The following is a 22287-nucleotide window of genomic DNA, read 5'->3' as shown; positions in this document are numbered from 1 at the left end:
ATTAATAATATCACAGGGTGGACACCCTCTGTGACATTAGGAGTAACATTTTTTTAGGATAATACGAATAATATCACAGTGTGTACACCCCTTGTAATATTAGGAGTAACATCCCCCTAGGATGTTATGAATAATATCTCCGGGTGTACACATTAGGAGTAACATCCCCCTAGGATATTACTAAAAATATCACAGGATGTACATTCACTGTGACATTAGAAGTAACATCCCCCTTGGATATTATGAATAACATCACAGTGTGTACACTCACTGTAATATTAGGAATAATATCTTCCTAGAATATTACAAATAATATCACAGGGTGTACGCCAACTGTGATATTAGGAATAATATCTCCCTTGAATATTATGAATAATATCACAGTGGGTGTACACACATCATGTGTGTACTCCCAGTATTACTGGAAGTGCACACACGTTGTGTACACTCACTGTGACACTAGGAGTAACATCCCCCTATGATATTATAAATAACAACACAGGATGTACAAACATCGTGTACACCCCATGTGACATTAAGACTAAAATCCCCTAGGATATTACAGGTAATATCACAGAGTGTACACCCACGGAACATCCCCCTAGGATATTATGAATAATATCACAGAGTGTACACACATGGTGTACACCCTCTGTGACATTAGGAGTAACATCCCCTTAGGATATTACAATTAGTATCACTGGGAGTACCCACACATTGTGTACACTCACTGTGACACTAGGATACTAGGAGTAACATCCCCCTATGATATTATGAATAGTAACACAGGATGTACAAACGTCATGTACACCCACTGTGACATTAAGAGTAATATCCCCTAGATATTATCACAGAGCATACACCCACGGAACATCCCCCCAGGATATTACGAATAATATCACAGAGTGTACACACATGGTGTACACCCACTGTGACATTAGGAGTAACATTTTTCTAGGATACTATGAAAAATACAACAGGTTATACACACATGGATATATCTCCCTGGATATTACAAACCATATCACAGGGGGTGTACACCCCCCACAATATGGGGAGTAGTATCACCCTCTCCATATATGATACAAACCATATCACGAGGGGGTGCAGTACTCCCTTTGGGCCTCTGGTGATGGTGGCCACAGGCTGAGGCTCCTCTACCTGTGGAAAGACGAACAAAGAGTGGGAAGGACTGTATTTCCCGGATTGAGAGCCAGCTCAGTAGCAGTACAATAGAACCCCAAGTCGATTTTGAAGGTCTTTGACTTCAGTCCCTGGCTCCTGGACAGCCTCTGTGGACCTACCCAAGGTTTAGAGGAACTTACTGACCTGAAGGGAAGGACACAAGCCTACCTGGCTTTGCCACCTACTGATTGTAAAGCAGTAGGTCCTTGAGAAAATATAGGTGGTAGCCAGGTGGAGGTTACGGTGGGCCTTGGAAGAGGCCCAGTGCTGTGCTGGATTCAGGTATGACCCAGCACAGTCCTAGTGGTGGTGGCCACAGCAGTGCTTGTGTCACCCCACCTCCAGCTCCAGGCTGCTTAGCATAGATTAAGAAAGATTGTGTTTGTTTAGAAGAAAGTAAGAGAAGAGAACAAGAGTCTCTGTCTGGTAATCCAGAGAGTTCTTATGGCTCTAATCAAAGACCACCAAGTCAGTACTTTACTTCTATGAGTTTACAAGAGCCACAGGGTTACTGGGTTTGAGATGCCCCCTAATGCAGACACAGCTTAGATTATGACACCCAAGTCTTTTTGAATACCGGAAAGATTTCCGAAGAAGGACACAAAGAAGGGTACAAAGAAACCCAGGCTGAGAAGACTACAACAAACACCTAACTCTTCAATGCCGAGACACTGATGTATATCTACAAGCATCAACACCATTCAGGAAAACATGACCTCACCAAATGAACAAATAAGGCAACAGGGACCAGTCCTGAAGAAAGAGAGATATGTGACCTTTCAGGCAGATAATTCAAAATCGCTGTTCTGAGAAACTCAAAAGAAATTGAAGATAACATAGGGAAGGAACTCAAAATTCTGTTAGATAAACTTAACAAAGAGATTGAAATATTAAAAATAATCAAGCAGAAATTCTGGACTTGAAAAATACAATTCACTTATTAAAGAATGCATCAGAGGCATTTAATAGCAGAATTGATCAAGCAGAAGAAAGAATTAGTGAGCTTGAAGACAGACTATTTGAAAATGCACAGTCAGAGGAGACAAAAGAAAAAAGAATAAACAATGAAGCATGCCTACAAGATCTAGAAATAGCCTCAAAAGGGCAAATCTAAGAGATATTGGTCTTAAAGGGGAGGTAGAGAAAGAGATAGGGATGGAAAGTTTATTCAATGGAATAATAACAGAGAACTTCCTAAATTTATAGAAGTAACATCCCATTAGGATATTACAAATAAAATCACAGGGGATGTACACACATGGTGTGTACCCCCTGTGATATTAGGAGTAACATTCCCCTAGGATATTATTAATAATATCACATGGTGTACAACCCCTGTGACATTAGGAGTAACATTAGGATATTATTAATATCCTAAGGAATATCCTAAGATATTGATATCGAAGTACAAAAAGGTTATAGAACACCAAGCAGATTTAACCCAAAGAAGACTACCTCAAGGCATTTAATAATCAAACTCCTGCTTCCTTTTGGCTGGAGCTGCCATCTTCCAGTAATTCACCAAAATGACAAAAACAAAGGGAAAGAAGAGAGGCACCCAATGTATGTTGGTCTTTTAGAAAACATAGAGTTGTTCTTTTGGCCATGTATATGCAAATCTGTAAGGAAGATGATATTGTAGACATCAAGGAAATGGGTACTGTTCAAAAAGGAATGCCCCACAAGTGTTATCATGGCAAAACTGGAAGAGTCTATGATGTTCCCTAGCATGCTGTTGGCATTGTTGTAAACAAGCAATTTAGGGCAAGATTCTTGCCAAGAGAATTAATATGTGTATTGAGCACATTAAGCACTCTACGAAACGTGATAGCTTCCTGAAACATATGAAGGAAAATTATCAGATAAGGAAGGAAGCCAAAGAGAAAGGTATTTGGTTCAACTGAAGCGCCAGCCTGCTTCACCCAGAGAAGCACACTTTGTGAGAACCAATGGGAAGGAGCCCAAGCTGCTGGAACTTATTCCCTATGAATTCATGGTGTAATAGGTGTTAAAAAATAAATAAATAAAAGACCTCTGGACTGTAAAAATGTTTCTCTTCATTGAGCAGAAATTTGGTGTCCCCTTCCCCCCAAAAAAAATTTAAAGTAAATTCTAATTGTGTCCTAATTCATTATGTAATGTCTTTACTATTCAAATTTAATGTTCTTCTTGCTGAAAAATGTGAGGTGACTTACTGTGCAAAAAATTACTCAATTCACTAGAAAGTGGCCAGATATTATTTATGAAATATTTGTACTGGTTTGAAGATAGTGCCTGTAAATCATCATGGAAGAAATAAAATAATTTTTAAAAGTACTTGACCTCCCAAAAATCAAGAATAAAGAAGGGATCCCAAAAGCAGCAAGAAAAAAGAAGCAAATGAAATCCAGGGGAGTTCCAGTATGTCTGGCCGCAGACTTTTCAGTGGAAAGCTTACAGGCCAGGAGTGAGTATATGAAATATTGAAAGTGCTGAAGGAAAAAAAACTTACCTGAGAATAGTATATCCAGTGAAAATATTCTTCAAACATGAAGGAGAAGTAAAGACTTTCCCACAGAAACAAAAGCCAAAAGACTTCAACACCAGACCTGTCCTACAAGGATTGCTAAAGAAAGTTCTTCCATCAGAAAGAAAAGGACGTTAATGAGCCATGAGAAATCATCTGGAGGTACAAAACTCACTGATGATGATAATTACACAGATTAAAAAAGAAAAAGAATATTATAATGCTGTAACTGTGGCGTGTAAACTATTCTTGATATTTTAAACAGGAAAACAAAAAGACGAACCAGTCAAAATAATAACTACAACAACTTTTCAAGACAGGCAATATAATAAAATATAAGTAGAAATAACAAAAAGTTAAAAATCAGGGGAATGAGGTTAAGATATAGCATTTTTATTACTTTTCTTTGCATTTGTTTGTTTATGCAAACAGTGTTAAGTTGATATCAGCTTTAAATAATGGCTTATAAGATAGTATTTGCAAGCTTCATCATAACCGCAAGTCAAAAACCATACAGTAGAGGTGAGTGGATCACCTGAGGTCAGGAGTTTGAGACAAGCCTGGCCAACATGGTGAAACTCCATCTTTAATAAAAGTATAAAAATTAGCTGGGCATGGTGATATGGGCCTGTAATCCCAGCTACATGGGAGACACATCCCTTCGTGATTCAAACAAACAAACAAACAAAACTCTCAAAAAACTGAGTATAGAAAGAACATACCTGCTGAGTGCAATGGTTAATACCTGTAATCCCAGGACTTTGGAAGGCCAGGGTAGGCAGATTGCTTGAGCTCAGAAGTTCGAGACCAGCTTGAGCAACATGATGAGAGTCTGTCTCTACAAAAAATACAAAAAAATAACCAGGTGTTATGGCACATGCCTTTGGTCCCAGCTGCTTGGGAGGCTGAGGCTCCAGGAGGATCACCTGAGCCTGGGAGGTTAAGGCTGCAGTGAGCCATGATCACACCACTGCACTCCAGCCTAAGACCCTGTCTGAAAAACACACACACATAAAAAGAAGGAACATACCTCAACATAATAAAAGCAATGTGCAACAGACTCTCGGCCAGTATCATATTGAATGGAGAAAACTGGAAGGCTTTCTCAAAGATGTGTAACATGACTAGGATATCCACTGTCACCACTGTTATTCAACATAGTACTCGAAGTCCTAGCTAGATCAATCAGATAAGAGAAAGAAAGAAAGGGCATCCAAACTGGAAAGGAAGAAGTCAAATTATCCTTGTTTGCAGATATAGTCTTACATTTGGAAAAACCTAAGATTCCACTAAAAAAACTTTTAGAATTGATAAATTCAGTAAAGTTGCAGGATACAAAATCAGCATACAGAAATCAGTAGCATATTTATATGCCAACAGTGAACAATCTGAAAAAGAAATCAAGAAAGTAATCCCATTTATGGCCAGGCACGGTGGCTCATACCTGTAATCCCAGCACTTTGGGAGGCCAAGGCGGGAGGATCATTTGAGGTCAGGAGTTTGAGACCAGCCTGGCCAACGTAAGGAAACCCCATCACTACTAAAAATACAAAAATTAGCCGGGCATGGTGGCACACACCTGTAATCCCACCTACTCGGGGGGCCTGAGGGAGGAGAATTGCTTGATCCCAGGGGGCAGAGGTTGCAGTGAGCCAAGATCACACCACTGCATTCCAGCCTGGGCAACACAGCAAGACTCCATCTCAAAAAAAAAAAAAGTAATCCCATTTACGATAGTTACAAATAAAATAAAACACCTACCAATTAACCCAAAAGAAAGAAAGCTCTCTACAATGAGAACTATAAAATGTTGATGCAAGAAATTGAAGAGGATAGAAAAAAATGGAAAGATATTCCATGTTGATGGACTAGAAGAGTCAATATTGTTAAAATGTTCGTACTACCTGTATCAGTCCATTTTCACGCTGCTGATAAAGACATACCCGAGACTGGGAAGAAAAAGAAGTTTAATTGGACTTACAGTTCCCTATGGCTGGAAAGGTCTCAGAATCATGGCGGGAGGTGAAAGGCACTTCTTACATGGCAGCAGAGAGAGAAAAATGAGGAGCAAGCAAAAGCGGAAGCCCCTGATAAACCCATCAGATCTCATGAGACTTATTCACTATCATGAGAATAGCATGGGAAAGACTGGCCCCATGATTCATTGCCTACCTCTGGGACCCTCCCACATGTGGGAATTCTAGGAGATACAATTCAAATTGAGATTTGGGTGGGGACATAGCCAAACCATATCATTCTGCCCCTGGCCCCTCCAAATCTCGTGTCCTCACATTTCAAAACCAATCATGCCTTCCCAACTGTCCCCCCAAATCTTAACTCATTTCAGCATTATCCCAAAAGTCTACAGTCCAAAGTCTCATCTGAGACAAGGCAAGTCCCTTCTGCCTATGAGCCTGTTAAATCAAAAGCTATCTAGTTACTTACTAGATACAATGGGAGTACAGTTATTGGGTAAAAACAGCCACTCCAAGTGGGAGAAATTGTCCAAAACAAAGGGGTTGCAGGGCCCATGCAAGTCTGAAATCTAGCAGGGCAGTCAAATTTTGAAGCTGCAGAATAATCTCCTTTGACTCCAGGTCTCACATTCAAGTCTCACTGAATCAAGAAGTAGGTTCCCATGATCTGGGGCAGCTCAACTCCTGTGGCTTTGCAGGGTACAGCCTCCTTCCTGACTGCTTTTAGGGGCTAACATTGAGCATCTGTGGCTTTTCCAGGCACACAGTGCAGGCTGTCAGTGGTTCTACCATTCTGGAGTTGGACTTATAGTCCCACATGGCTGAGAAGGCCTCAGAATCATGGCAGAAGGTTAAAGGCACTTCTCACATGGCAGGGGCAAGAGAAAAATGAGGAGCAAGCAAAAGCAGAAACCCTTGATAAACCCATCAGATCTCGTGAGACTTATTCACTACCATGAAAATAGCATGGGAAAGACCGGCCCCCATGATTCAACTATCTTTCCTTGGGTCCCTCCCACAACATGTGGGAATTCTTGCGGATACAATTCAAATGGAGATTTTTTGAGATTTTGGTGGGGACATAGCCAATACCCAAAGCAATCTACAGATTTAACACATTCCTTATCAAAATACCAATGACATTTCTCATGGAAATAGAAAAAACAATCCCAAAATTTATATGGAATCACAAAAGACCCATAATAGCCAAAGGCATCCTAAGCAAAAAGAACAAAACTGGAGGAATCACATTACCCGACTTCAAATCATACTAGAGAACTATAGTAGCCAAAATGGCATGATACTGGCATAAAAACGGACACATAGACCAATGGAACAGAATAAAGAAGCCAGAAATAAATCCACAGATTTACAATGAAATCATTTCCAACAAAGTTCCAAGAACATACAATGGGAGAAGACAGTCTTTTCAATAAATAGGGCTTGGAAAACTGGATATCCATATGCAGAAGAATGAAACTAGACCCCTATCTCTCATCATATACAAAAATCAAATCAAAATGGATTAGAGGCTTAAATCTAACACCTCAAGCTATGAAACTACTACAAGAAACATTGGAGAAATTCTCCAGGACACTGGTCTGGGCAAAGACATCTTGAGAAAGCCCCCACAGGCACAGGCAACCAAAGCAAAGACAAATGAGATCATATCAAGTTAAAAAAAACTTCTGTAGTAAAGGAAACAATCAACAAAGTGAAGAGACAACCCACAGAATGGGAGAAAATATTTGCAAACTAACCATCAACAGGGATTAGTAGCTAGAATATATAAGGAGCTGAAAACACTCTATAGGAAAAAAATCTAATACACCTTTTTTTTTTTTTTTTGAAACTGAATTTCTCTCTTGTCACCCAGGCTGGAGTGCAATGGCACAATCTCAGCTCACTGCAACCTCCACCTTCCAGGTTCAAGCAATTCTCCTGCCTCAGCCTCCCAAGTAGCTGGGATTACAGGTACCCACCACCACACCCAGCTAATTTTTGTATTTTACGTAGAGACAGGGTTTCACCATGTTGGCCAGGCTGGTCTCGAATGCCTGACCTCAGGTGATCCCCCGCCTTGGCCTCCCAAAGTGCTGGGATTACAGGTGTGAGCCATCACTCCCGGCCTAACAAACTAATTTTAAAAACGGACCAAAGACTTGAATAGACATTTCTCAAAAGAAAACATACAAATGGAAAGCACATATATGAAGATGTCCTCAGCCGGGTGTGGTGGCTCAAGCCTGTAATCCCAGCACTTTGGGAGACCAAGGCGGGCAGATCACCTGAGATTGGGAGTTCGAGACCAGCCTGACCAACATGAAGAAACCCCATCTCTACTAAAAATACAAAATTAAAAGGGCGTGGTGGTGCATGCCTGTAATTCCAGCTACTTGGGAGGCTGAGGCAGGAGAATCGCTTGAACCCGGGAGGCAGAGGTTGTGGGTGGCCCGAGATCACGCCATTGCACTCCAGCCTGGGCAACAACAGCGAAACTCCGTCTCAAAAAAAAAGAAAATGTCCTCAACATCATTGATCATCAGAGAAATGCAAATCAAAACTATGAAGAGATATCATTTTACCCTAGTTAAAATGGCTTTTATCCAAAAGACTGCAATAAATGCTGGTGAGGATGTAGAGAAAAGGGAATTCTTGTACACTGTTGGGGGTTGCAAACTAGTACAACCACTATGGAGAACAGTTTGGAGGTTCCTCAAAAAACTAAAAATAAAACTACCATATGATCCAACAATCCCAATCCGAGGTATATACTTAAAAGAGAGGAAATCTGTATGTTAAAGAGATATCAGCAGTCCCATATTTATTGCAGCACTATTCACAATAGCCAAGATTTGAAAGCCACGTAAGTGTATATCAGCAGATAAATGGATAAAGAAAATGTGGTACTCATACACAACGGAGTACTATTCAGCCACAAAAAAGAAAAAGATCCTGTCATGTGCAACAACATGGATGGAATTCCAGGCACAGAAAGACAAATGTCACATGTTCTCACTTATCTATGGAAGCTAAAAGTCAAAACAATTGAATTCATGAAGGTAGACAGTAGAAGGATAATTACCAGAGGTTGGAAAGGATAGTAGGGGGAAGTGGGGATGGTTAATGGGTACAAAAAATAGTTAGAAAGAATGAATAAGACCTAGTATTTGATAGCACAACAGGATGACTATAGTAAAAAAAATTTAATTGTACATTTTAATATAATTAAGAGAGTATAATCAGACTGACACACAAAGAATAAATGCTTAAGGTGATGGATACCCCATTTATCTTGATGTGATTATTTCATATTGCAAGCCTGTATTGAAACACCTCATACAACTCATAAATATTAATATCTACTATGTACCCACAAAAATTAAAAATAATAATTTTGTTTTAGAAAAAGAGGGATTAAAGAGTTAAATGTAAGACCTCAAACTATAAAAATCCTAGAAGAAAACCTAGGAAATACCCTCCTAGACATCGGCCTAGACAAACAATTTATAACTAAGTCCTCAAAAGCAATTGCAACAAAAACAAAAATTGACAAATGGGACCTAATTAAATTTAAGAGCTTCTGCACAGCAAAAGAAACTACCAATAGAGTAAACAGACAACCTACAGAATGGGAGAAAATATTCACAAACTATGCATCCAACAAAGGACTAATATCCAGATTCTATAGGGAACTTAAAGCAACAAGAATAAAACAAATAACTGCATTAAAAAGTGAGCAAGGGACATGAACAAACACTTCTCAAAAGAAGATATACAAGGGGCCAAGAAACACGTGAAAAAATGCTCAACATCACTAATCACTGGAGAAATGCAAATCAAAATCATAATGAGATTCTGTCTTACACCGGTCAGAATGGCTATTATTAAAAAGTTAAAAAAAAAAAAAAGAAAAAACAGACGGCAAGGATAAAGAGAAAAGGGGATGCTTATACACTGTTGGTGGGAATGTAAATTAGCTCAGCCACTGTTGCAAGCAGTTTGGAGATTTTGCAAAGAACTGAAAATGTAATTACAATTCAACACAGCAATCCCATGATTGGCTATATACACAAAGGACAGGAAATCATTCTACCAAAAGGACATCACAGCACTATTCACCATAGCAAAGACATGGAATCGACCCAGGTGCCTATCAATGGTGGATTGCATAAAGAAAATGTGGTACATACACATTATGGAATACTATGCAGCCATAAAACAGAACAAAATTATATCTTTTGCAGTCACTTGCATGCAACTAGAGGCTATTACCCTAAGCGAATTAATGCAGAAACAGAAAGCCAAATATTGCATGTTCTCACTGATAAGTGAGAGCTAAACCTTGAGTATACATGGACACACAGATGGCAATAATAAACACTGGGGACTCCAGGAAGAGGCAGGGATGGATGGGGACAAGGTCTCAAAAATTTCCTATTGGGTATTTATGTTCACAATCTGGGTGATGGGATCAGTAGAAGCCAAAACCTCAGCATTATGCAATATACCCTTGTATCAAATCTGCACATGTACCCCTGAATCTAAAATTAAAGGATAAATTTTAAAAATAATAAATGAATGGCTTAACACTAAAACACAAACTAATCTGAACTATTCTAATGATTGACAGTAAAAGCACTACTGAAAAGAAAAGGATACTAATTGACATCTAATTCAAGTGCTTCTGATACAGCTGCCATGCCTGGTTTTGTGTATCTCAGAGACTAAAAACAGAGAAACATGGGCTTAGAGTCTGATTTAGCCTACAATTGAGAAGAAAAGCTAGAATTTGGGGCAAGGAACTAAGAAGAAATGCCATGCAAGAATTTTTAGGAAGTTCCAGGAGCTGTCATCCAAAGAGTGTGCAGCTAGGAAGCTGCCACTAATTCACCTGCCCGTGGACACTGACCCTACACACTAGACTCTGCGCTGTTAGCCCTGTGAATAGTTTCTTTTCTTTTCTTTTTTTTCCTTTGAGAAAGAGTCTTGCTATGTCAGCCAGGCTGGAGTGCAGTTGTGCCTTCTTGGCTCACTGCAACCTCCGCCTCCTGGGTTCAAGCAATTCTCTGCCTCAGCCTCCCAAATAGCTGGGGTTACAGGTGCCCACCACTGCGCCCGGCTAATTTTTGCATTTTTAGTAGAGACGGAGTTTCACCATCTTGGCCAGGCTGGTTTTGAACTCCTGACCTTGTGATCCACCCACCTCAGCCTCCCAAAGTGCTGGGATTACAGGTGTGACACACCGCGCCGGGCCAGTGAATAATTTCTTAATGATGCCTCAATCTTTGCGTTATTGCTCAAGAGTTAAAGCTGCAAGTGGTAGCATCTGATTGGCTGAGCTCAGCCCCCAAGCTCCTCATGCTAACTCCTTAGGGATGGTGAAATGGGTACCCTCCCCTTGAAATTCTGTAGTGAGAGGGAGACCTTTTCCCACCAAGATTTATGCAATAGAAGACTCACCCAACAGAGAAATGAAGTTTGAATGCTCAGTAGCCAAGGAAACTAACAAACATCCACCATAGTGAAATATGAAATTGAAGCATCAGAAACAAAACTGAGTATGAGCTAAAACCCAAAATGCCTAGAACTGCTTTTCAGGTTGAAATGGCCTAGGAAATTTAGGGACACTTCACTGATTTAGGTAGGAACAATTTCGAATTTGTTTACATTTCAGCTGAGCAGGGCAGGACTGGGAAATACCTTATGGGGGATACTTCCATGAAAAAAGTCATATTTCATGTAAGGAGCCTAGGAAAAGCAGAAGCAACTCTGAGGACTCAGGAGCTGGCTGGGAGCAGCAGCCAGGCAGCTGGGCACATGGGCACAGTATAGTTGGGACTCTGGGTCCACCTGCTGGTGCAGTTTTTCTTCAACTTTTCTTTCCCTGAGCGTTTCACTGGATGGTTCACATTTCCCAGCAGTGTGGCAATGAGCAAAAATGGGCCCAGATACAAAGTCTAATGTGAGTTCCCTGCATGACAGTGAAAGAGGGGGTGATTAATCAAGAAGACAGTTCTTCGTGGGTCGGGATGGGGACCTGCCAGCTCCGGGAGTGCTTTTCATTTAGGGACACACAAAACATTTCAGTACTGAGGTACAGAATTTCTGTGATTCTGAGACTGGATGCCCAATTGACACCAGAGCTCTTAGGGGTCTCCACCTCATCCTTAGGGCCAAGATAGCAGACAGACACCTGCTAGAGCTGTGGCCCTGTGAAGCCCCTCTTGGTTCATGCGTCATCCTTCTTCCCTCTTTCCCACAACCCTCTTCTACGGACTATATCAGCAGAGAGGCTGCCTGAGCAGCTCTGCTCTCATTGCTGTGTCTCTTATGGCCTTTGACCACGGCTTCTCTCTTGCCCAACACTTGTACGTACCACCTGATTGGCTGCATTTAATCACTGCTTCCTAGGTTTCTCATACTTTCCTTCTCCAATTTAAAGGTCCAGCACTTTTTTCCACCTGCCCCTTTTGGTTTCATGTTAGGGTTTCCTGTGACTGTGCCCCACAACTTAGAGATGTACCCAGGATGATGTCAAACAAATTGAGGTTATTGCTTGGAGACTGACTTACTACTAAACAATGCCAATAAATGTCTTTGGGGTTGCTACACACAGATGTCCTTGGCTGTCAGTATCATGGAATCTCTTTATCATGGCAGTGATGCTGTGGGCAAGGCCCCTGGATCTCACCACCTTTATTCAAGAGACAAGCTGAACCCAGCCAACTTTCTTAGAAATGTAATTTAGCAGTGTTTTTTCTTTTTAAAATAGATTTAATTAAATTCAGTAAAATGTATGTATCTTAAGTGTAAAGCTCAGAGAATTTTTATGGACATGTGTCCCCATATAACCATCACCCAAATCCATGTATACATGTAAATGAAGTTTGAGAGTGTGAGTCAATTAGAGCTAATTTCTACATTAGGGGGAAAACACCTAAGACAGTGATTCTGAAACTTTCGTATGCTTCTGGATCACCTAGAGGGCTTATTAAAACACAGATTGTTATTCCCAGGTAATATTTATGCTGCTTGTTCAGGGACCACCTTAGGGAATCCCAGGGCTCAGGACTGCTAGTAAGCTCTAAACTGTCTCCAATTCATAGTCCTACAAAGAAGGAAACCCCATTAGCAAAATAGTTTTAGTTACTAATTTTTCTTTTTAAAATATACAATGTGTCATGAATTTGTGTGTCATCCTTCCACAGGGGTCACGCTAATCTTCTTTGTATTGTTCCAATTTTTTAGTATATGTGCTGTCCAAGAGAACACAATTTTAGTAAAACTGAATTGGCCATATACTTAACTGAGGATCTTTAAAGGCTAGCCTTCTATTTTCTGACCCAGAATTTTCTGAGTGCGTCTTGGTTGCCAGCAAAGGAGTCAACAAAGTTATAAGCATAGATTGCATCAGAACAATGCCCTTTTGAGACTACTTTCCAATGAATTAATCAGCGCTGAGTATGTGAAGAGCTTGAAAGGATCAATATGCTTTTAAAGACTGGAAGACTCATCATACCCTTTTTACAGTCAGAGCAGGGGTATTGGTAAATTGCTCTGAGATCCTCAGAGGGAGATTAACCAGCCAGCACTTATCGTTAGGGCATTTAAAGCATTTTTACAAAGTAATACATTTAATAAATGTAAAACTAACCACCTAAAATATGTGCTTTTTTGTTTTATATTCATTCTGTGGACATAGAAAACTTCATAATTTTCCAGATTTTCCTATTATGATCGTATATTGCTCTTATAGTCAGAAAAAAAAAAAAACCCAAAACAAAAAAAAATAATCCAGGGTGACTCACCCCTCTTGCTGCCTCTATTTAGTTAAACAAGCTGTATTTAATTAAGGTTTTTCATATTGCAAGATATTTACTCTCTTTTTTTTTTTTTTTTTTTTGAGACGGAGTCTCACTCTATCACCCAGTCTGGAGTGCAATGGCGTGATCTCAGTTCACTGCAACCTCCTTCTCCCAGGTTCAAGCAATTCTCCTGCCTCAGCCTTTGAGTAGCTGAGATTATAGGTGCCTGCCACCACGCCCGGCTAAGTTTTGTATTTTTAGAGACAGGGTTTCACCATGTTGGCCAGGCTGGTCTCGAACTCTTGACCTCAGGTGATCTTTGCACCTCGGCCTCTCAAAATGCTGGGATTACGGGCATAAGCCACTGCGCACAGCCTGATACTTACTTTTTTTCCCGCTACAAACACACATGTATATCAAAGTATCCATGGGCTGTTTTTCACTGCTATTTAAATCTACAATATAGAAGAAATAGATTTTTTTTTTAACAATAGCCTTTTAATATGCTATCTTCTTATATGTATATTTTTTCTTTTTAAAAAGGTAGCATTAGAGGTGGGGCAGCTTTTGAGAACAAAGTTCTTTTTTTAAAGAAAAAGTAAGCCACTTTCACTGTGGAGTAAATAAACAGAGGAATTCAGATCCCCCTGATTTGTTTTAATTCCTTTGTGTTTACTTAGTGTGGGCTCATCTAGGCAGTGGTTGTTCTATGAGCAAATAGTCTGGCAACACCTTCTTTAGAAAGAAAATGCACTTGCAGATGGATTTGCACCATCTACTCTGTCTCCTATGCCTCCAAGGCTGACAGCAAGTGACCAGAATGAAAAACGATGACCCAGTGGTTTCACAAGTCTTCATCTTACACAGGGGCAGGACCACAGCTTCTTCCGCATCCTTCCATGGCTATTGCCACAGGCATCAGCAATACAGAAAGTAGACTCAACTTTGACCACGTGGGCACAATCCTGAAAGTGAGACCAGTTGGGAACAATCTGTCCCGGGAGGCAGTCATGCCTCTTTCCATTCCCATGGACTTTTAGGGCCAAAGCCAACAGGCAGCTGCTTCTACTTTTTACAAACTGCAATTCATTGGTCTAGTGTTTGGTTATCCTCCTTTAAACCTAAACAAAAATCTCAAAAAAGAGTCATGCATTTTTAGAATATGAAATGAAACAGAGCAGGCCTGAATTATCCACCTATCTTCCATTTAGAATTCCTTGTTCATGTGTCCCTGAAATGACATTTACCTGGCTCCTCTTGGGACCAGTGGATTGTGGCCCTCCATCACCAGGCAGCTGGCGCTGGGAAAGAGCATGGCCTCCCACTGGGCGGGAGTCTGCACCAGGCCCTTCCTCGCAGGGCTTCAGGAGCAAGTCAGAAGTCCCATCTCTCTTCTACAGGACGGCACTTCTGGTATCTGAAGACTGTTATTTCATCTGCTTTGCATCTTGTGTTATTCAGAACAAGCCTTTTAAAGGCTCTCAACTGTCCTTCAAATTACATGGTTGTCTCTCTTCTCACCCTCCTCCAGGGCTTTCCAGCCCCTCAAAGTGCTGAGTACATACTCTATTTTGATGGGTGCTGAGGAGAGAACTCAAAAATTATAATCTTCCATAATCAAGACACACTACTTCTAGCAATGGAGTCTCATCTTTGCAAGTTTTATAATAGCCTTGCCATTTTAACAGCTCAAAATGGACTTGACATCAGCTAATCTCATGTCAACTTCCTAACTCAGGGTCTTTTAAATTTTTTTAATTTTTTCATATTTTCTTTTTTCAAAGCAAGATACGGAGTAGGAAGACTTAGAGTCTTTAATCCATGAACTTCTGTTAAACTGTCTTATTTCCAGGTATTTGAGCCTGAATATGAGACTTTATATTTGCCTGGTTAAATAGTGGAAAAAAAAAAAAAACAAAACTGCTTCTCAGGGAAGTTAGGCATTTCATGCAGTAACTGAGTAACTGAGGTTTTAGCATATCATTCCTTGATAGCGTATCAACACCTTTTCCATCTCAACTCTATCATTCAAAAATTATGAGCACGGGCCAGGCACGGTAGCTCATGTCTGTAATCCCAGCACTTTGGGAGGCCGAGGTGGGCAGATCACCTGAGGTCTAGAGTTCGAGACCAGCCTGACCAACATGGAGAAACCCCATCTCTACCAAAAATACAAAATTAGCCAGGCATGGTGGCACATGCCTGTAATCCCAACTACTTGGGAGGCTGAGGCAGGAGAATCTCTTGAACCCGGGAGGCAGAGGTTGCAGTGAGCCAAGATTGCGCCATTGCACTCCAGCCTGGCAACAAGAGTGAAACTCTGTCTCAAAAAAAAAAAAAAAAAAAAAAAAAAAAAAAAAAAGCATGAAAATAAAACAAAAATAAAAAAAAATACTTGCATGTGTCAGGCATTGTTTAAGTGCTTTTTGTAAATTAACTCATGTAATCCTCATAACAACTTTATGGGACAGGTCTTATTATCAACAATATTTTAAGCTTGAAGAAGCTGAGACACACAGAAGCTAATTACATGCCCAAAGTCACACAGGTAATATAATAAATGACAGAGCTAGGATTCAAACACAGCAGTCTGACTCCAGAAGAGGTGTGCTTAAGGACTATGCCTCTCAAAGCAACCCTTCTAGTTTTTTGTCATCTATAGATTTAAGTGTCTTTTATTTTATTTATTTGTTTGTTTGTTTATTTATTTATTTATTTATTTATTTATTTATTTATTTGAGACAGGGCCTCACTCTGTAGCCCAGGCTGCAGTGCAGTGGCATGGTCTCTGCTCACTGCAGTCTCAACCTCCTGTGCTCAAGCAATCCTCCCACCTCAGCCTCCTGAGTAGCTGGGACCACAGATGCATGCCACTATGCCCCTAGCAAATTTTTAAAGTTTTTGTAGAGATGGGGTTTCACTATGTTGCCCAAGCTGGTCTCAAACTCCCGGGCTCAAGTGATCCACCTGCCTCAGCATCCCAAAGTGCTGGGATTAAAGGTGTGAGCCATTATGCCCAGCCTAAAATGTCTTTTATTTTTAAGAGGATACTAGTTTATTTATTCAGTACTTGCTGATTCCCAGACCTTATGCTTGGCACTGGGTACATGACACACAGAACAGATGTGGGGAAGATTGGGCACAGGGTGATTTCAATTGTAACTTAGAGAAATATGACTCAAACTAGAGTAAGCCAAAAAGTAGAGTTATTGGCTCATATGTCCAAATTATTAGAGGAATAGAGTTTGGTTTAGAGGCAATGGAATCTAGAGACAAAGATGCTGTGGTAAGGGGGATGGGTGAAATTTGTTACCAGTACAAGATGAGGAAAAGCCTGATTTTCATAAAATCATAAAATCAGCTAAAGAGCCAGGCTCACCAGGAGCAAGAACCAGGGCAGCTTTAGGGATCCAAGGAGCATGAGATTCACTCAAGTAATCTTTGCTAGACTGAATCAACACTAATAATTTTTTTTCTCTCCTTGTGTTCTTTTTTTTTTTTTTTTTTTTTTTTTGAGATGGCGTCTAGCTCTGTCGCCCAGGCTGGAGTGCAATGGCCAGATCTCAGCTCACTGCAAGCTCCGCCTCCCGGGTTCACGCCATTCTCCTGCCTCAGCCTCCCGAGTAGCTGGGACTACAGACGCCCGCCACCTCGCCCGGCTAGTTTTTTTGTATTTTTTAGTAGAGACGGGGTTTCACCGTGTTAGCCAGGATGGTCTTGATCTCCTGACCTCGTGATCTGCCCGTCTCAGCCTCCCAAAGTGCTGGGATTACAGGCTTGAGCCACTGCGCCTGGCCTTCCTTGTGTTCTTTCACTGAAGATTAATGAGGCATCTCTGTACACTAGTAGAATGGCTAAAATTAAAATGACTGACCATACCAAGTGTTGATGAGCATGTGGAGGAACAGGAACTCTCATATACCATTGGTAGAAATGTAAAATAGCACACAACCTTTTCGCAAAACAGTTTAGTTGTTTCTTAAGAAGCTAGACATGCATTTATTATCTGACCCAACCATTCAACTACTAGGTATTTATGTAAGAGAAATGGAAACATATGTGCACAGTAAGACTTGAATATGAATGTTCATAGTACTTTGCTCATGATATCCCCAAACTGGAAACAATCCAAATACTCATCAGAAAGTGAATGGATAAACTACTATATCTATGCAATAAATTACTACTCAGCAATAAAAAAGCATGAAGTACTGATGTACACAATGACGTGGATGAATGTCAAAATAATTATGCTGAATAAAAGAAGCTAGACCAAAAAGATTGCATACTGTATGATTTCATGTATATCAAATTCCAAAAAATGCAGACTAATCTATAGTGACAGAAAGGAGATCAGTGGTTTTCTGGGGATGGGGAGTGCTGGAGGAAAAAAATTACAAATGAACACAAAGAATACTTTCTGGGGCCGGGCGTGGTGGCTCACGCCTGTAATCCCAGCATTTTGGGAGGCCAAGGCAGGTGGATCACTTGAGGTCATGAGTTCAAGACCAGCCTGGCCAACATGGTGAAACCCTGTCTCTACTAAAAGTATAAAAATTAGCGGAGCATGCTGGCATGCGCCTGTAGTCCAAGCTATTTAGGAGGTTGAGGCACGAGAATCACTGGAACCCAGGAGGCAGAAGTTGCAGTGAGCTGAGATCGTGCCACTGCACTCCAGCCTGGGCAACAGAGCGAGACTCCATCTCAAAAAAGAAAAAAAAAGGAAACCTTTTTGGAGTGATGAAAGTGTTTATTATCTTGATTATGGTGATGGTTTCACAGGTATACACATATGTCTAAGTGTATCAAATTCTACACTTAAAATATGCAGAGTCAACCAGGTGTCAATTATATCTCAAAAAAAAAAAACTGCTAAAAAGGTTTTTAATAAGCTGTTTAAAATATTTTCTAGTCTCCATTATAGAACTGGAAAAGAGATGACCATCCCTCTCCTCTTTCAGTCACCACCCAGTCTTAAGATAATACTTTCTTGGAAATCATATTATAGTGCGCTCATGTGCAGTGTCCACTTCGTGGTTTACATTATACAGAAATAGTTTGCTTTTCTATTGAAATAATTATTTAACATGTGCTAATTTCTTAATGAGCCTTTGGTAAATTAGTCTTTGAATGTTGACTTTGGTGGATTTTAAATGCCTTTGGGGAATACAATATTTGATTAATGGTTTCATACAGCCCAATGCATTTTTACATGGGAAACTGGTAAATCAGTAAATTCACTAGAACTTTTATGTTTATAAAGGATTTTTACGTTTGTAGGAACATTAAAAATCATTAGGAAACATTAGAAATCATCTACTTCAACTGTGACATTTAGGCTACAGTTATTTGACTAGGTTTTTTTTTTTTAATTTATGATATAATGAATTTTAAAAGGATCTTGCTGGGCAATGACACACCCCCTAGAAATAAATAATAACAATCTTGTCAGACCTTAAAATTTGTTTGAATGGTTTCTGCTTCTACAATCTCTGATTTCTTCAGTGTAGAGACCTTGCTTTTTCACAGGTAAAAAAGGATGGGAAAGACATGGTTGTCACTTGCCTGATGGTGCCTTTCTGAATTCAGCTGGATTTTCCTTTTCTTTTCTTTCTTTCTCTCTTTAATTTCTTTTCTTTTCAACATGGGAAACCTTTACTTTTAAAACTTTCTGGGTGATTTTTAAAAATACTTAATTGACAAAGATTGTATATATTCAAGGTGTACAATATGCATGGTGTAAGGATTGCCACAATCAAATTAATTAACATATCCACCACCACCCATGCTGTACCTTAGATACCCAAAACTTCTTCATCTTATAACTGAAAGTTTGTACCCTGTGATCAACAGTTGTTTCTTCACCAAGTTCTAGAGAAGGATTTTGTAAACATGGTGGCCTCGGGGAGGCTCCCATATTCTTTTTGTATTGATGAGCCATTAGGTAGAGTAATCTTGTTGGTATGATCCTAGCCTTTGGTCTGTTTTTTAACTGGTAAGGAACAACAACAAACATATAACCATGAGAAATTTCCAACAATTAGGTAAACATTATTTCAATAGCAGTAGTTGTCAAAAGTATTTTTTTTTTTTTTTTTTGAGACGAAGTCTCACTCGTGTCCCCCAGTCTGGAGTGCAGTGGCGCAATCTCGGCTCACTGCAACCTCTGCCTCCTGGGTTCAAGCAATTCTCCTGCCTCGGCCTCCCAAGTAGCTGGGATTACAGGTGTGTACCACCACACCCAGCTAATTTTTTGTATTTTAAGTAGAGATGGGGTTTCACCATGTTGGCCAGGCTGGTCTCGAACTCCTGACCTCAGGTGATCTGCCCACCTCGGCCTCCCAAAGTGCTGGGATTACAGGCGTGAGCCACTGAGCCCGGTGTCAAAAGTATTTTAAATAGTCTAAAAATTAAGACGTCTAGTTCATTTCAATAGCAATTTGGGCACATGTTCAATTTATTTTTCAATCACATTTTGGGACAACTGGCTAACCTTTTGCAATAAAATACAAAATAAAATAATGTGAGAGTTCTAAAGCATACCTAATATAAAAATTTATTTTAGATATATGGAAAGTTTAAAAACTATAAGAGTACTAGACTAAGATATATATGAATGTGGATTATATTCTTTTATGGCAAAGACTCAACACATATCCCATATGCCCTGTGAGAACAGCTCTTTCTGTACATGCCCTCGTCAAGATAAGCCCCTCGTATCTTGTGACTTCCATACTCCCTGGCCACAGTTCATTTGTTGGGAGAGGGCGGAGATGGGAACTTGATCCCTGGACCAGCCAATCTACTAGATGAACTGTGTGAATCAGCTTCTGTTTCCCACAAATTGAAATTGGGGCACAGAGATACCAGTCCACTTGTCAGTAGTTTTGGAACTGAGGTGGCCACATCAGTGATGTGTATAGATAAACAACTTATCAAAGAGGAGGAAAGGAGAATGAAGCAGTTGCTTAGAGAGAAGCAGAGGAGAGAGAAGGCAAGCTTAGAGAAATGGATAAGGATGTTTTGGTTCTGGACAAGGTTTCAATTCCTGGTTCCCAATATCTCATGAAGCCTGGCTAAATCTTCTGCATCTGGGTTCCAGTTCAAATCCCCTGTATTACAATGAATTTCCCTTTAATTAAGCCTTCTTCTATTGCTTGCCAACAAAAAAGCCTAGACTGAAGCAATAATCTTGGCAAAATACCAAGTATGATATTAAACATAGAACCTGTAAAGAAAATGTTTTTTAAAAATCTGTTCTTATAAAAATTAAAAATGTCTTTATCTAAAAAAATCATAAACAGCACTAAACTGAAAGAACAACTGAGGACAGAGAACTATACATATATGAAAAACAGCAACATTTTAAATATCATTGAAAATTCATACAAAAAGGTAAATATTCTAATAGAAAAATCATCCAATGTCTTAAATAGGCCATTCCCAATGGAAGAAATACAAATGACCAATTTATATATAAAATGTTTGGATGGAAAATAAACAACAAAGAAATATTAGTTTTGGTCAAGCAGATAGGCAAAGTCTTCTACCTGCTCTCCTACTTCGAATATTTTTAAAAATGTATTTTAAAAATATTAAATACTTCAGGAACTTGCATGTCATTCTTGCACAGGATCATGCTAATTTTCTCTATATAGTTCCAACTTTAGTGTATGCACTGGCAGAGCCAGCACATCCTACTTCCAATTTTACTTTCACTATACAGTCATGCTCTGCATAACAATGTGTCAATCAATGACAGGCCACATACACTACAGTGGTCTTGTAAGATTATAATACTGTATTTTTACGGTAGCTTTTCTGTGTTTAAATACACAAATACCATTGTGTTACAATTGCCTACAGTATTCAGTCCAACAGCATGACGTACAGGTTTGTAGCCTAGGAGCAATAGACCATATCGTATAGTCTAGGTGTGTAGTAGGTCACACCATCTAAGTTTGTCTAAGTTCACTCTATGGTGGTCACACAATGATGAAATCACCTAACAATGCGTTTCTCAGAATAGTACCCCATCAATTAAGTGATGCATGGCTGTAGTCTTTTCTTTTCTTTTTCTTTTTCTTTTTTTTTTTTTTTTGAGACAGAGTCTCACTCTGTCGCCCAGGCTAGAGTGCAGTGGTTCCAACTCGGTCATTGTAACCTCCGCTTCTCAGGTTCAAGTGATTCTCATGATTCAGCCTCCAGAGTAGCTGGGACTACAGGCATGCACCACCATGCCTGGTTAATTTTTGTATTTTTAGTAGAGACATGTTGGCCAGGCTGGTCTCAAACTCCTGACCTCAAGTGATCCACCCACCTCGGCCTCCCAAAGTGCTAGGATTACAGGTGTGAACCATTGCATCTGTCCTGTAGTCTTTTCTTAATGCCAGGGTGCGCCCTTCAAATCATAAATGGGAACCACATACTCTTCTACTAAAATCCCTCTAGTGGCTCTCCATCTCACCAAGAAAAAGCCACCTTCCTCAAGATGACGTGGCAGCCCTCATTACCTCACTAACCTCATCTCCTAGTCTCCCACTTGCTCCGTTTGCCCCTGCCTTTGCATACTGCCTTGTTGCTACTGCTTGAACATAACAGGCATACTCCAGTCTCCAAAACTTGGTCCTGGTTGTTTTCTCTGCCCCAGATGCTCTTCCTGCCCAAACCCCTCTGCCCCTACCAGTATGCCTACGACTTTTTCCTTTACCTTCTTCCAATCTTGGCCGAAAAGCCATCTTCTCAGAGAGGGCATCCCTGACCCCTGCACATAACATGGACGCCCCTCACCTCCTGCACTGCCTGTCCCCTC

The 22287-nt window shown here is 40.1% G+C and overlaps 2 non-coding genes across 2 annotated transcripts; both read right to left on the bottom strand.

Annotated features, from left to right (window-relative positions):
• Positions 1-12833: 12833 nt before the first annotated feature.
• Positions 12834-12942, bottom strand: LOC112426990 (U6 spliceosomal RNA). Its single transcript, XR_003018393.1, has one exon. It is a non-coding gene; the product is annotated as a U6 spliceosomal RNA (small nuclear RNA).
• An 8121-nt stretch (positions 12943-21063) lies between these two features.
• LOC112426972 (U6 spliceosomal RNA) lies at positions 21064-21169 on the bottom strand. The gene has a single exon (XR_003018379.1). It is a non-coding gene; the product is annotated as a U6 spliceosomal RNA (small nuclear RNA).
• Between the last annotated feature and the right edge of the window lie 1118 nt (positions 21170-22287).

This window comes from Macaca nemestrina, chromosome 11, assembly GCF_043159975.1.
Source record: "Macaca nemestrina isolate mMacNem1 chromosome 11, mMacNem.hap1, whole genome shotgun sequence".
In the NCBI taxonomy this organism is placed as follows: domain Eukaryota; kingdom Metazoa; phylum Chordata; class Mammalia; order Primates; family Cercopithecidae; genus Macaca; species Macaca nemestrina.
The sequence above is the reverse complement of the archived record's forward strand: the minus strand, read 5'-3'. Positions and strand labels throughout refer to the sequence as shown.